The following is a 12,888-nucleotide window of genomic DNA, read 5'->3' as shown; positions in this document are numbered from 1 at the left end:
ATACATAGAATAAAACTAGGTATTTTACTCTTAGAAGAAAATTGAATAATTGGGTTACTAGTAGTGCAGGATTGGCTGCATCATATAAAATATAAAAGCCCACGATGCTTATTGTGAATTTTTTTTTAGATTGAGAAATTCAACCAACTAATGATTTTAGGAGCGCCAAATTTTTTACCTTTAAACATGATGAATTTATACTTTCCCTTTCTACCACAAGAAGGAAACAAGTACTTTCTGTTTTTAACTACTTTAATTTTCTTAAGGAATAAAAGGGATTTTCTTTGCGTTTTGCTTTACTTTGATTTGATCTACCCTTATTTTAACCGTTGAAGTCGGGGATGACGACATAATTTCACTTTCTTTAGCTGAAGGAATAGTTTTAGAACATTAACCTTCAGAGGATATGGACTCTTCTGTTATTCGTGAAACTTCAGCACTAGGATTACTTGAAAGGACATTAGTGTCTTCTGTTTCGATAACATTTTCAGACTCAATTAAATTATTTTGTGTTCCATCAATTATCGTTCTATTATGCATATCGACGCTTTGAGATAAACGAAACGAGTCTTCTTCAGTAAGAGAAGGGGCTTTTTGGGATTTTGCAATGTCTGAACTAAGAAGGGGTAAGTTATCATTTAGTATAACATGAGTGCTTGGTTCGCAAGACCTAAGGTCATATGGTCTATTTTCTGTTTCCTCTAGGGAGCAAACATCACAATTAGGGTTCATTTCATCATTTTTTTTTCTTTATACTGCTTCATCTCTTTCTCGTAATTTTTGGAAAATTGAGGATTAATTTCAAAAAAAATTCATGGTTGACTCTTTTAAGGAGCCTCGCATTTGAGGTTCTTTTTCTTAATTCACCTGGATTTAAAGAGGCCAAATAGAAAACGTTGTTATGCACTTCGGATAATACCACATACGGTCCACGAAAAGAATAATTGGTGGATTTTCTTCCAATTGAAGTTGTATCACGGCAATATACAATATCTCCAGAGGCAATTAATGTCACTTTTGAATCTTTATTATACTGAATCGCCTGTTTGGACCTTTGAATTTTAATCTCATTTAAGCAAGTTTGGTAAATTTCATAGATATTTTGTATTAATCATGTAATGTATGACTCATATCCATCAAAGTAGTTTAAGTTTGTTGGTTTATTGAATTGTTAATCTGCTAAAGATTTTCCACTGAATCCATGCACAATGGTAAAGCTAGAAAATTTCCGAACAGTGTTTAGAGAAGAGTTCATACTTAACATTATAAGGGGAATCTTTTCATCCCAATCCACCTGACTTAATTTACCACAAGAATGAGACAAAATTATTCTCGCTAGCTCCATTGCACTGTGGATTATAGGGGCTACTATAGATTTTCTTACAATTAATTTCGGAAAACATCTTCTTTATCTCTATATTATCAAAATTTGAACCGTGATCGCTTAAAACAGCCTCAGGCAGACCATAATAAGAAATAATATTTTCCCAGAGAAATTTTATAGTGTTTTCTGTATTCATAGCGGGTATACACTTCAATACTACTAGACTACTAAAAAGATCCACTCCAACTAGAACGTATCGATTCCCAGAGCTTGTAATCGGAAAGGGACCACCACCGTCTAGTGCCCAGACCAAAAATGGCATTTCAGGAACAATATTTTCCCCAAGTGGTGGTTTGATTTTTTTCGTATTAGCTCGGTTACAAAGATCACAATTATTAACAAATTCCTTGATTGTAGAGGCCATATTTTCAAAAATGCAAAATTTTCTGACTTTCCACAAGGTCCGCTCAAAACTTGCATGAATACCTATAGCTAAATGCTCATGAAAGAGCTTTAATATAACCGGAATCATTCTCTTAGGTACAACTACTTGAATGTTTAATTCTGTGTGCACATTTTGATTCAACCTTAAAGAACCACTCGAAATATATTCTATTCTACATAAAACTCCATTTATTAAGACAAGTTCATGCACAAATTGACTTGCACAGGGTATTATTATTTTGTATCACTTCAAACTTGATTTCACTGGTGATGGTGAAAAAGATTGTATTTTTGCTAGATGCATAGCCTGTCCTCGTGAGTTACACTTGATATTTCCGATTTTCGGCCCTTGCTGATGTAACTTTAACTTCATGCATGAATTTTGACACTGCTTTATAATATCATACGTTTGTTTACGTATTCATAGACTAAATGAGCCAATTATAACCGGTCATTTTTGTCCACAAGATTTACACTTGGAATATGGCGAAGTTTTCTGAATAGCGGATGGCCAAGCCGGAAGGGTTGATTTAATGGGTACTATGCATCTGTTCTTCATCTCCCGTCCAAAACTAAGCGAAGAAAGATACGAGGGGCGAGACATAAGGACCTGCAGCATAATGGGCCATTGGTAAATTCACCGTTTCGCATGTAAGGCAAAGGAGCCGTCGGTTTGAGGCAGGTTCTTCAGCGTTTTTCGGCGAGGGAACAAGTGAAAGGAGGTCATTCAAACACGAAAATTCCTGTAGGTTTCTGTGTGAAGCGATCAAAATCTCACAATACAGCTTCATAATATCGTTCTCAAGCTCAACTACTCGGTCGATTTCTTCCAAAATCATTTGAGCAAGAGCAGATATTCGAGGTAACCACGGCACGACTGCTCTGAAGATCGTTTTCTTTTCTTTGAAGAAAATGAAGCTCAAAATATCACAACCGGTGACAGTGCAAAAACGCAATTGAATTCACTATAGACGGTGGGAGTCTATCTGGAAGTTTAGTGATTGAAATGACTTTGTCCTGCAAGCAAACCAACCCATTAGGAGTGGTCTTATAAGACCCCGTCCTGGTACAGAACCCCATGTGCGAACACATTAGGAGTGCAAAAATGCAATTGAATCCACTAGAGACGGCGGGAGTCTTTTTGCAAGTTTAGTGATTGAATTTACTTTGTCCTGCAAGCAAACCAACTCATTAGGAGTGGTTTTATAAGACCCCGTCCTGGTACAGAACCCCGTGTGAAGAGCGACACGAATATCTGCTTCTTCATGTATGCTCCTCAGTTCAATGGCAAATCTCTTGCAGTTGACAGTCTGGCTACCTGGAAGCAGGTCAACTACTTCAGTTCTATCTGCAAATCCTCCTCTTTGGTACTCTGGAAAACATGCATTCGATAAGCTTTGCTTTACTTTAATTAATTTTACTTCATTTATTTTACTTTAATTTCAACTTTAGTTTTAATTTTTTTCAATTTAAATTTTAATTTAGTTTTAACTTTGTTTACTTGAATTTTTACTTTCTTAACTCACGTTAATTGCTTTACTTTAAAGCTTTGCTTTAATTACCCACAATTGTATTTGTCAATAATATGTCTGCTCACAATTTGGTTAATTTGGAATTTAGGACCTTCATGAGATAGCTAAGAAATAAACATACCATTCAATTCAGAATTCAATTCTATATCTAAATATTAACGATCATTTCCTCTTGAAATTCCTTGAAGAAATTTAGTATAAAGTTGGAGATTGTTAGTTGACCCTGTAGTGAAGGATACAGAGGCCCTGCTAATAGAACCCGATTATACATTAAAAAGTTATTTGTTTTTATGCTATTTCTACTAGACAGCATCTTATAATTGACTGAATGATTATCGCCCAATTAACCGAATAATATACAATAAAAAAACAAGTTGTTTTTATCAGGGCGAACTAAACTGTACCTGTACCAAATTTAGAAGATATATCACTGATGGGACTCTGTACATCCTCTAGATTCTATTATTTTTTTTGCTTCAAGAATAACAGAAAAAGAAGTCAATGATCATTGTATTTAGCAGTTATCATACGACTAAAGCTCTATGATCACTGAGCAAGCTGAAGATCTACATCCTTAATAATAATCATCTAAAAGCTGCTGATCGCAAATAATTTTTTTTTTACCCAAGATATTCTTAGCCACTTACACTGGAAGTTTTTTTTTTGTTACACATTTTTGGAATCTGAAATCTCTCTGGAAACAGATCTTTCTTCCTTATCCCCTGGTCTTCCTTATGCTTTGGATATGGATCGCCACTATCTTTCTTTAGTTTCTTCTGAAAAACCTCAGATAAATGCTGCAATTTCGTTGAGTTTTTTCGTGGGGTTTTTGACGTCATAACCCTGCGATAATTACAGATGAAATTCGAGTCCGGACTGAGAATTCTTCGAAGAATTCCAGACGGATGCGAAATTAATTCTGCATACTTGAGCTTTCGGACACGCTCTATGAGCGTGTCCGAAAGCTTATTTCACGAATACTTGGACTAGTCCGGACTAGAATTTCATCTGTAATTATCGCAGGGTTATGACGTCAAAAACCCCACGAAAAAATTCTACGAAATTGCAGCATTTATATGAGGTTTTTCAGAAGAAACTAAAGAAAGATAGTGGTGATCCATATCTAAAGCATAAGGAAGACCAGAGGATAAGGAAGAAAGGTCTGTTTCCTGAGAGATTTCAAATTCCAAAAATGTGTGACAAAAAAAACTTCCAGTGTAAGTGGCTAAGAATATCTTAGGTAAAAAAAAAATTATTTACGATCAGCAGCTTTTAGATGGTTATTATTAAGGATGTAGATCTTCAGCTTGCTCAGTGATCATAGAGCTTTAATTGTATGATAACTGCTAAATACAATGATCATTGACTTCTTTTTCTGTTATTCTTGAAGCAAAAAAATTAATCTGTTTTAAACAAAGAGAAAACACAAAATTTCTCATGCCCTGCTAAAGGATTATCTCTAAGCAGAGTAATAGCTGATCAGCAGTGTTTTGATAGTTGTTTAATAAAGTGATTGTTAATATTCTAGTTGAGTGACTTCTTGTTATCTCAGAAAGGGTTAAGGTTACGAAAATGAAACTTTCAGGGGTGGGTCTACAGGCTAAAGTATATCCTGGGAAGGAATTCTAGAGTACCCATCTCCACTCCTTATCCCTTTAGAGAGCCCTGAAATTGGCCTATCTGACAGGTTCGACAAGTTTAACAGGTTTGTCAAAATTGAAATTTTGACAAAACAACATTTTATCTTAAGTTTTAGTTACCAGTTGCTTTTTCTCTGCCTTTAGTTCTGAAAATGCAATTCCTGTTATGAGTAGAATTCTGAGCCATATCAATGTTTTTTTGTTGTTTTTTTTCAAAATTTAGGAAATGTATTGGCATATCTTTGAAACCTTATAAATTTGGATTGAGCAAAGTTATGAAGCTGAAAACAATTTTGTTGTACTTCATTCAACAGAAGATATATTTTGCAAGATTTCACTTAAAAGTGAAATCTAAATTATAACACATAAATTAGCACTAAATATAATACTAAATTATAACACATATTTTGAAGGTTGGGGCCCTCTAGAGGGAGAAGGAGTAGAGGTAGGTACTTCAAAGTACCTTCCAAGGACATACCTTAGCATGTAGATGCATCCCTGAAAGTTTCATTCTCCTAACATAACCCCTTTCTGAGATAGCAAGAAGTCAATCAACTAGAATTTAACCAAATGATTTTCTTTCAAATAAAATTGATCTACCCTAAATAGGGTGATAATCCTGTCTTCAAGCAATCATCACATTAAAGCTGCAAACCCATTGTTAACATCACAATGCAAATAAGCTGAAATAGCAGTATAATTGACTAAGTATCAGTGCAGAATTAGCATTTTAACCATCGTCTAGCTCCTTTAGAATTATGTTTGAGCAACCTGATGTAAGCTACCTCTTCTAATCAGGACAGGGCTTTAAACTAATTTTCCAGGGATGAAAAATATGGTAGCTTTTCCTTTAACTACATATATTTAACTATATTGTGTATCAGACACAATTTTATTTTTAAGCTTTTTGATCTAAAGGATTTTGGTTTTAAACTTGGTCAACTATCAGAGACAGCACCTTACTCATTCTTGAAATTATACTAAACTAATCTGATAAATTCTAGTAGGATCCAATTTGGTGATATTTTGCTATGTACATTTATTCCATCTTTCATTTAAATTTGATACTCCTTTCACTAACTTCAGCAAATCAACAAAAAATTCTATTTTTTGTGTATAGAACCCCCTCCTCTTTTCTTATTTGACCTAAGGTCAATGAAAAAAACTTTAAAAGCCTTAGCCTTTTTGACCTAGGGTCATAGTCTCAGAATCTCAATCAAACAGATGGATAAAAAGCCTAAACTACTAACAAATTTATTCAATTGTCGTGATCAGTTTAAGGGCAAATTAGATGCTCTTTCAGCAAGCAATTTATACCAAATTTGTTTTAGTCTCCAGCTTAGAAAACCTACAAATGTAAATAAGGCGATAATAATCAAAGTCATGATTGAAATGCCATTGGCAACAATTTTCTTTTCTCTAGTCTTATTAGAAATATCCCTGCTTAATTCATTTGATTCTGATATTGGAATACTAAAAGAACTAATCCCTTTCTTCCATTTAAAATTTGGAACTGCTGAATTTTCAAAATCTATAAAAGTCTTTACTAAATCTGAACTATGTCCTAAAATCTCCAAAATAACACTATGGAAGTCCATAGTTAAATTAGGGAGATTGGCAGATATATTATATAAATTATAACTTAAAAATTCTTCATTTATTCTAAAGTGTTCAGAGGTAACTGAGCATTCATCTGGAATATTTACGATTAAGGAGTTATTTATGTTTAATCTATACGAAAATGTTTTATTATATTGATTCCCTTTCAAGCATGTAATAGAAATAGGATTATTCGCTCCACCTCCAGCAAAATAAAATTGACTATCAGACAGAGAATTAATAAAAAGCGAATCTAAAGTTTTTAAATTACGCTTACAAACTAGATTTTCCAAGTCTGTTTTATTAAAAAAAATACAGAAAATGCACAGGAGTTAGATGACGGAAATTTATGTATGACAAAGCGTCTTTTAAAAACAATTTTTGACTTTACGTAAAAACAGGATGACATGAAACCTTCATCTAATATTATATAGCTTGATTCATCTCCTCCTATCCCAATACAAGGTTCTCCATTGGTAATTACTGAGTATATTTGCTTACCACTAGCAGTAAAGGAATTCTTTATAGCAACAGGAGCCTCAAAAGTCTTATAAAGTTGAAAGGAATCTAGAATTTTGGAAAGAGGAAAATCGCAAACAAACAAAACATTAATCAAATCAAATTGTAAACTACATTTCACGTGCTTTAAAGTTTCAATGATCAAACCGCTTCTAAAATCGTCAATAGCCAACTCAAACCCTTTAGGTAGGATTTGCTGAACAGACTTCAAGTATGATATAAGCTTAACTGGGGAAATAACGCTAACAGGGAAATTACCATTTAACACTTGAATCAGACCTTTGGACAATTGCTCCAAGTGAAAGCGAAAACTTTGTAATTTATTCAAAATATTAGAAGTTAATTTCTCTACTGCATTATGTATTTGGGCAAAGTTTACAACTAAAGAAGAAGCTATTTTCAAGGCATTATCAGACAATTCAGATTCAAAGGTTTTAAACGATTGGCTTACTTGGTCTAAAGTTTTGTTACGGAATTTATTAAGAGAAATTTCTAATTCTGAGATTACCGACGCTGATACAGAAATGAATTTAATAACCTTTTCTTGGTCATAACTTAATTCTTCTGATTTGTCAGATAATTTTTTCCACAGTGCTTGTAGAACTTAAACCAAATAGAACTTCACTGATCTGCCCCACTATAGGTAAAATGGCCCTTTTCTTACTAGGATTAATAATATTAAACTCAAATTCTTCTATGATGTTAGAAATAAGGTCAAGTTAAGAAATCAGTATTTTTTTCTTAATTTCCAAGAGTTCCTGGAACTGATCAATAATTAGATTTGGATTATTCAATAAATTATGGTGACCATTTGTCCTAGATGCTATTATACCTTTAAGAGTTTCCACATCTTTATCAAGGGTAATATTTTCAAAATTTAATCCCTTTTCTCTAAGAATATTCAGCATATCTCCCACCTGAACTTTAAGCAGCAAAGCCGTGTTTTTAAGCTTTTCTACGCTAAGAAAGAAAATGAGCTTGTGGTTTCCACTTGATCCAGTTCCAAGTTCTCTTAGATATTGGAAGCCTATGCCTCTTCGAACAAAAGATTGTTGTCCATCTAATGACAATATGGATTCCTTAGCCACTATTCCAAAATTAAGGAATATGCTAATTATAAGTATAATTTTCATCGTAAAGCAACTCATCTGAAAATAATCACATTAAATTCTAAAGACCTTCAGCTTACAAAATAAAGAGTAACACTAATTTAGTAACGTGATACATAGAATAAAACTAGGTATTTTACTCTTAGAAGAAAATTGAATAATTGGGTTACTAGTAGTGCAGGATTGGCTGCATCATATAAAATATAAAAGCCCACGATGCTTATTGTGAATTTTTTTTTAGATTGAGAAATTCAACCAACTAATGATTTTAGGAGCGCCAAATTTTTTACCTTTAAACATGATGAATTTATACTTTCCCTTTCTACCACAAGAAGGAAACAAGTACTTTCTGTTTTTAACTACTTTAATTTTCTTAAGGAATAAAAGGGATTTTCTTTGCGTTTTGCTTTACTTTGATTTGATCTACCCTTATTTTAACCGTTGAAGTCGGGGATGACGACATAATTTCACTTTCTTTAGCTGAAGGAATAGTTTTAGAACATTAACCTTCAGAGGATATGGACTCTTCTGTTATTCGTGAAACTTCAGCACTAGGATTACTTGAAAGGACATTAGTGTCTTCTGTTTCGATAACATTTTCAGACTCAATTAAATTATTTTGTGTTCCATCAATTATCGTTCTATTATGCATATCGACGCTTTGAGATAAACGAAACGAGTCTTCTTCAGTAAGAGAAGGGGCTTTTTGGGATTTTGCAATGTCTGAACTAAGAAGGGGTAAGTTATCATTTAGTATAACATGAGTGCTTGGTTCGCAAGACCTAAGGTCATATGGTCTATTTTCTGTTTCCTCTAGGGAGCAAACATCACAATTAGGGTTCATTTCATCATTTTTTTTTCTTTATACTGCTTCATCTCTTTCTCGTAATTTTTGGAAAATTGAGGATTAATTTCAAAAAAAATTCATGGTTGACTCTTTTAAGGAGCCTCGCATTTGAGGTTCTTTTTCTTAATTCACCTGGATTTAAAGAGGCCAAATAGAAAACGTTGTTATGCACTTCGGATAATACCACATACGGTCCACGAAAAGAATAATTGGTGGATTTTCTTCCAATTGAAGTTGTATCACGGCAATATACAATATCTCCAGAGGCAATTAATGTCACTTTTGAATCTTTATTATACTGAATCGCCTGTTTGGACCTTTGAATTTTAATCTCATTTAAGCAAGTTTGGTAAATTTCATAGATATTTTGTATTAATCATGTAATGTATGACTCATATCCATCAAAGTAGTTTAAGTTTGTTGGTTTATTGAATTGTAAATCTGCTAAAGATTTTCCACTGAATCCATGCACAATGGTAAAGCTAGAAAATTTCCGAACAGTGTTTAGAGAAGAGTTCATACTTAACATTATAAGGGGAATCTTTTCATCCCAATCCACCTGACTTAATTTACCACAAGAATGAGACAAAATTATTCTCGCTAGCTCCATTGCACTGTGGATTATAGGGGCTACTATAGATTTTCTTACAATTAATTTCGGAAAACATCTTCTTTATCTCTATATTATCAAAATTTGAACCGTGATCGCTTAGAACAGCCTCAGGCAGACCATAATAAGAAATAATATTTTCCCAGAGAAATTTTATAGTGTTTTCTGTATTCATAGCGGGTATACACTTCAATACTACTAGACTACTAAAAAGATCCACTCCAACTAGAACGTATCGATTCCCAGAGCTTGTAATCGGAAAGGGACCACCACCGTCTAGTGCCCAGACCAAAAATGGCATTTCAGGAACAATATTTTCCCCAAGTGGTGGTTTGATTTTTTTCGTATTAGCTCGGTTACAAAGATCACAATTATTAACAAATTCCTTGATTGTAGAGGCCATATTTTCAAAAATGCAAAATTTTCTGACTTTCCACAAAGTCCGCTCAAAACTTGCATGAATACCTATAGCTAAATGCTCATGAAAGAGCTTTAATATAACCGGAATCATTCTCTTAGGTACAACTACTTGAATGTTTAATTCTGTGTGCACATTTTGATTCAACCTTAAAGAACCACTCGAAATATATTCTATTCTACATAAAACTCCATTTATTAAGACAAGTTCATTAGCAATGGGAATAAACCATAGGGCTATATTCTTCAATAAGATACTCCTCTCTTCTTGAGGGAGATCAATGAAGTGGAGAACATTTTGTCTCTCACTAATAGAGCGCTCATCCGGATGCCAAGGTTTCTTTTCAGGGCCCTACGAACCTTTAGACACCAGATCGGGACCTATGCCCGTTGCAGCAGGGTTTTCAACTCTGGAGCTCCTTAATTTATTCAATATATTAATAATTTTTATATCAGGATCCTGTAGTTGTCCCCTGATTAATTCCTCGTCAGCCAGCCCTGAATAGTTCTTTGTGACCACTAAAAATCCCTGCTGCCAAAAATTCTGCTTCATCATCAATAAAAGATAGGGTTTCGCTGTTGCTAACTATTTCCTTACTTGGCCTTGGAATAATATCTGTGATCATTTTTGTCCCTGGAATATGTTTATAAGTATAGAATGGACTATCCATTAATAAGGAGATACGGTACATCTTACTTGATAAGTCTCTGTGTTTTCTTAAATACTCGAGATTTTTAGCGTCAATAAAAATATTGCACCTTCTTCCCCATATATAGTATTGAATTTGCGAGCTTTTCAAGGTCTCATAAAGACCATACTGTTCTCGCACAGTCGAAGGTTGTTTAGAAGAAAAAAAAGAACCACCAGGATTTATATTTTTAATCTCTGTATTAACCAAAAAAATAAATAAACTTACCCAGAACTGAATAAATATTCCATAGTGGAAACCACAAGAAGTGATGCTATTTGTTAAGAATATTATTACTATTTAAGAAAAAAATAAGCAAATTGATTATGCGCAAAAAAAAACTAATAGCATGCGAAAAAAATAAACAGAAGGTAATATATAGAAGAAAAGACAAACATTGTGTGGCAGAATTTACAAGACTGTCCAATAATAAAGATTAAGATTCTGGTCTTAGACTTTTAAGCGAAGCGTAAAAAATTTTTAAATGTTATATGAGTTTTATAAATTTTATTAGGAGTAGGGTTTTATCTCCGTCGCTGCCACCATTTTGTAAAAACCGGTTTAAACAGAGTCTGGAGAATTAACAATAGTTCGAGTAGCGTGGAGACATCAAACTCTGCCGGTTAATAAATATATAAAAGAAGATAAATAAATATATAAGAAATGCTAGAAATAACGCGTACCTAATACTTGAGATAAAGCTAACACAACACAAGAGTTAAAAAAGAGCAAAGGTTTTATTTTTAAAAGAAGTTTGGTTTTTGGTTTTTAATAGTCTCGTTTTAAAAAGATTATCAAGAATGTCAAAAGAGTTTTATAACTTGTAATGTAAGTACAATCTTGCATAGTCTTCGTACTGAAATAAGAATTTTAAGATATTAAAATAAACTAACTACTAACTAATATGTGAGCGAACAAAATGTTCCAAAGTATTTAAATTATATCAGCGAGACTCATGTCACGCTGTGGAAACTAGTAAATTAACATTATGAGATTGAGAAGGAACAAATTATTCTACTCACATCTAAGCAAAGCTACCCACACTCGCCAAACTCCCAACACCAACTAACCTTCTTCCAAAATCCTTCTCGTCCTTCTATACAACCCCTGTTTACAATTCGCACTTTTTATTTAGCAAGAATCAATTCGTACAAACAAACATTTCCAAGGCTATACCAAGAAAAGATTAATCCCTGGTAAACAACCCATAAATCTAATAACAAGATTCTTACATGATGTACATATGACCTTTTAGTTGGTAGTTTTTTTTTTTAAATTTAATCATGTAGCGTAGGAAAGGTTCTTTTTTTAATCGGACAATATGTAGACATTGAATCGCTTCCCGATGGCATTTTGATTCCTTGTTTTTCATCATTAAGCGAATGAATGGCATGAAAAAATAAATCTCATCAGTAATTTCAATTGGTCAAATTTGCTTAGTTATCATTTATGATTTTTTCTTATTTGTTTGCGTAGGCTATAATCGGGGTACTTCTTACTTTCGGCAGAAACCAGACGAAAAACTGTCCTGGCCGGCACCAATAGACTTAATTACATCTGCTGACCACTTTGATCTATCGGATGAAGCTTCGTTAGTGAGCTTCAGCCGGTATCTGGCCCATCTCTTACCATGCCTACGGAAGCCTCTCCATGGCTCAGGGCCATCTTTGAATTTTAACCAAATATTTTCCATCTGTCCTTGCCGATCTCGTCTCCAGGATGGTACTGGCTCGCAGATAAGGATGTTTCGACATATCGTAACTTTGGGGCGGCGGAGGGTGTGGCCGAGAGGTTTGCGGTGACGTCTTTTGATGATACAGGATAGCCGATTCAGAGTATATCAGCAGATATCATATATAATCGGGTTACGCCAAAGTATAATATTTAGGGTCTCTGGGAATGTGTATGCGTAACAAATAGATTTTGAATAAATCTGTATAAATAAATACTGTTTAAAACTGGCTAATATGCAATAAAATTGAACTGCAAAAACTGTAAAAAAAAAAAAAATTCAATGCACATTTGGCTGATATACGTACAATTGCTATCAGTTGTTTAAATAAAACTGGTAAAAATTTTACATTTTACCAGAGGATAAACAGGAATCTTATTTAGCTTCATCAAGAAAAAAACTACTATTTTTCTTCTGTATTGTTTA

The 12,888-nt window shown here is 33.6% G+C and overlaps 2 long non-coding RNA genes across 7 annotated transcripts in view; one reads left to right on the top strand and one right to left on the bottom strand.

Annotated features, from left to right (window-relative positions):
- Positions 1-12,888, top strand: part of LOC136035387 (uncharacterized) — a 71,748-nt gene that overhangs the window by 16,113 nt on the left and 42,747 nt on the right. The gene's annotated exons all lie outside the window — the stretch shown is intronic.
- Positions 1,935-12,342, bottom strand: LOC136035388 (uncharacterized). Its single transcript, XR_010619409.1, has 2 exons — positions 11,753-12,342; positions 1,935-3,140 (listed from the first exon to the last, which is right to left on the bottom strand). It is a non-coding gene; the product is annotated as an uncharacterized LOC136035388 (long non-coding RNA).

Source organism: Artemia franciscana, chromosome 14 (genome assembly GCF_032884065.1).
Source record: "Artemia franciscana chromosome 14, ASM3288406v1, whole genome shotgun sequence".
Lineage (NCBI taxonomy): Eukaryota > Metazoa > Arthropoda > Branchiopoda > Anostraca > Artemiidae > Artemia > Artemia franciscana.
Note: the sequence above shows the minus strand (reverse complement) of the source record. Positions and strands in the feature narration are given on the sequence as shown.